General features: G+C 32.8%; 1 long non-coding RNA gene across 1 annotated transcript; it reads right to left on the bottom strand.

Moving 5' to 3' along the window:
- Positions 1-1,260: 1,260 nt before the first annotated feature.
- Positions 1,261-3,910, bottom strand: LOC123702216. The gene is made up of 2 exons (XR_006752838.1): positions 3,821-3,910; positions 1,261-3,407 (listed from the first exon to the last, which is right to left on the bottom strand). It is a non-coding gene; the product is annotated as an uncharacterized LOC123702216 (long non-coding RNA).
- Positions 3,911-4,143: the final 233 nt, after the last annotated feature.

Genomic DNA, 4,143 nt, shown 5'->3' with positions numbered 1-4,143 from the left:
TTTTTACCCCGGGAAATAGGATAGGTTTTATCCAGGAAATTCCACGGGAACGGGAACTATTCGGGTTTTTCTTTGACTGCGCGGGCGAAGCTGCGGGTGGAAAGCTAGTTTTAAATAAAGTCAAGATTTGCAAACTACCAATTGACCATTTTTGATGTCAAAATAATTAAATATCTCTATCTATCATGTCTCTTGCACTGTGGGTACATATGGGCGACGTGTAGCACTTACCACCAGGTGACGCGTCTGCTCTGTTGCCTCCTATTGCATAAAAAAAAAAAAAAAAATTTTGTAATAGTCAATCATACAAGTTTTTATATATTTTTTTGATTTGAAATTGGACAAATCATGATTTACATAAACAATCTGGACAAAACATATTATGCATTTACATATCAAGGACAAATCAGGTTTTGTTCTAGTTACAAAGGAATGTGTTACTCTTGGAGTCTTAGGAACTTATTATGTATTAACTTAATAAACATAATAAATTTTTAGGTAAGTACTGAGTATTAAAATAAACAACTCCAATATTTGAATCTGAATATTTATTTGCACATATAAAAGTGAAATCTTAAAAATTTTGACAAAATCAGATATGATAAGAAACATCCATTTCTAAGCAATCACATACTTCAGAATGATCCTGGTTTTCAGTGTGGGATGGAGTGTTTAGAACCATTTTATACCACTGAAAAACTTCATCATCAAGAGACTGCCAGTTCCCAAACATCAATTTTATCAATTTGTCCACATCAGTTTTTTTTTCTTGTGTAAGTCCATGACTCAACGACAGTTCTTTTATCTTAAATCTGTTCAAACGATCATGTTTGACTCATCTCTTCACTAGGCTTACAAATGTCTCTGTTTCATCCCCAAAATTAAAATATTTTGAGCCTTTTACAACAACAGTAGTTGCACGTTGTGAGCTGCCATGTTTCATATGAATTTTTTTCATTTCGCTTATCGTTGGAAGGTCCTTATAGATTTCACTTAATGATTTCGTATCGATCAACTTCCAATCCTCTCCAAGTTTATGGACTGTACTAATTTGGTTGTAAATTTCATAGTACTAGTTTTTAGACAAAATAGTCTGTTGTTTTCTGAGCAACTGTTCTACTCTTCCAAAAATCCTATTCGCCGGGAGGAAGCTGTGAACACGAACTGGTGTGATAAACACTATCTCCAAGTTTGGCTTCTTATTTAAAAAAATGCATCAATGTTCTAACCATAATATTGTTCTTATTTTGTGAAATGCAGCCATCGCTAAATAAACGTAGTAATTTGATGTTTGACAAATCCTGTTTTTCCAAATGTTGCATTAAAGCTGATGAGACTTCTAAACTACCTTTTCCAGCCTGTTCTTCAGTCCATGTATAAAAATATGGTTGGTTGCTTTTTGTATCCATTATGCATAAAGCGTAGAAACCAATTTGTCTAGCATAGGGTGGTTGCCCCGAATATCAGCCTTTTAGTACTTTTATTATCTTTATGAAATCATAGCATTTTAACGATCTTTTATAATCAATTGCTAATATTTTTAAACAACAGATTATTTCAGTAAGATTGTGATTTATAGTAGACGTTAAGGATATGACTGTAAAAATGAAGATAATAAACTGGGATGGAGAGGGACATATACTGGTTTTTCTTATTACTGGTAATGATTACACATAGCAAACATGGCATATAAAATCTTCTTTGGCAACTTCTGAGTATAGTCTACCACGGTGAACTGTACATTTAAGGTGAAACCATCTTGGGCATTTGTCACATCCTATATTCTTAAGGTCATCTTCTTCTACATCACTGATTAAATCTTCTTCACACCCAACACATTTGATGTGAGATTGTGTTGCTGAAGGTGGTTCTTTCATCTGTTTCTTGGATTTTTTGATCTGTTTCTCTGTTTTGGCAGCTGCTACAGCTCTTTTTCTAATCAATTCCTCTTTCTTTTTAGCCTTCTCTTCTCTCAGTAATTTAAGTTTATTTTGTCTTTCTTGTTTCTTTTTGTCTAGTTCTTGTTTAGCTTTATTTTTCTGTTCCATAATATCTCGCCAAGACTGTGCCGAAATCGCAGATGGAAGATTTTCTTTTGTTCGTTTTTTCGAAAAAATTAAGCTTTTAGGTGTAAATAAGTGTTTTCTGAAACATGGCGATACACCACCTCTATTGGTCGGCGTGTTGGATCCAGATCTTATTTGGTAACTTTAAGTGGATGTTGACGATGCAGCAGAGGTTGGGCGAGTAGGATTTTCCAGCAGTGAAAAACTGAAATCATTAGCTACGGCTATGTTTTTTAATAAGCTTTCACTTAAAGAAAAATCATTTTTTTTGGGCTCTGTTAATAAAATTCCTTCCGAGTCGACTATATGATTTTCTATTGTATTACAATCTGTGATATTTGCTTGAGCGTGTCCTTGTAAGGTTGTGGGTATATTTATATCAAGTTCATTTAAAGTAGTTCTTTGGTCTAACACTGTATCGTTAATATTTTCTATTTCATTCACAGCAGATTCTTTTATAATGTTGATAATTTGGTTAATATCAATTCAGTTTTCTGAGAATGATTTTTTGAAGTATTCTAAAACTTTTATTGTTATGTCTATATCACCCTGCCCAATAGAATCTTTTTCAAAATTTTCTATTGTATTCATGATACATTTTGTAAAATCAACGGCATCTGGGTTAAAAGGATAAAGGCCACATTTTCTAAAAACATTTTTTATGGTTTGTGTCATATCTTTTTCTAACACTTGCTCCAACAGAGGACAAAATGTAGCTTTCGTAAGAGATCGATTAAAGTTTTCTTCCTTGCGTTGCCATTCTTTTACGGTTTTTCGCCATTCCACTTTTAATAGCCGGAATACGCTCACGTCTGCTGGCTGTAAAATGTGCGTAGTGTTTGCAGGCAAGGCATATAGTATAATGCCATTACTGTCACAAAATTCACTGAGTGCCATGGTTAAATGGGATTTGTGTCCATCTACCAAAAGGAGAACTGGTCTTTTTATCTCTTTTTCAATTAACCAGTTGTTGACACCATTGGCTACATATTCGAAAAATATATCGCTTTACATCCACCCGGATTCAGATCGCCCAAGGAACCAGTTTGGGGGTATGCTATCAATCACCTCTTTAGGTGGACGTACGTACGGGAATACAACCATCGGAACCACAGTCACCAGCAGCCGAAAAAACCAGCAGTACTGTGATCGTCTCTTTTTCGCTACTTGGTTTTATTAATTTTTTTTTGGCATTTTTTTACTCTTTCTATTTGTTTTTTCTTATATGCATTATATTTTTCGGGATCCTTTTTAAGATTCTCTCTGAATCGTTTTGCACGTTCTGCTCCCGTGAGTGGCTTTTTTTCTTAAAATATATTATTAATTATAATATAATAATGACTGAAACAAAAAGAACACAATACATAATAATAAATAAAAACAAAATAAATGTATATTTAAATTGACAGTTTAAAAGTACATTATTTGCAATAAATTTCAAATAAATTAAAATTGTGTTTAAATTATCTCATACACTAACGGTCTATTATACATGCAATTAAAAAAATATATATTGCATCTACCCCATTAAAAAACGTCCTTGCAGACACGTCCTTATCATTCCATTAAGTAACGTCCACGTTCCGCTTATATGTAACGTTCCTTAGTGGATGTTACGAATAACCTTAAACTATTACTAGTTACTTATTGACAAATAAATAGCAAAATATTCCTACTTACTTATTTAAAGTATAATCGAAGATAACTAAACTGTAAGTAAATGATAAGTACACAGGACTAAATTTATTACTTACCAAATAACGGGCAGTTCTTAATGGAAAAATTTTTTGCACTATGTAGCTCCAAGAAACAACGTAACGAAATGCGTCCTAACAAGCCGAAACAAGATGGTGGAATGGTTTCGAATAGAATCAATGTTGCCATGGTTAAAAAAAAGCATAGACAATGCGTTTCTAAGCCACATGCTTTAATTTTTATTGGCAATTTTTTATCGTTACTTAGCGGGAAATTCCGTCACTCCTATTTTAGTGGACAAACTTTAAACACATTTTATTTATACATATTCAATTATTTATTAAAACATATTATTCATTAATTATTAAAGAAGAAACAATTT

This window comes from Colias croceus, chromosome 23 (genome assembly GCF_905220415.1).
Source record: "Colias croceus chromosome 23, ilColCroc2.1".
NCBI classification, from domain to species: domain Eukaryota; kingdom Metazoa; phylum Arthropoda; class Insecta; order Lepidoptera; family Pieridae; genus Colias; species Colias croceus.
The sequence above is the reverse complement of the archived record's forward strand: the minus strand, read 5'-3'. Positions and strand labels throughout refer to the sequence as shown.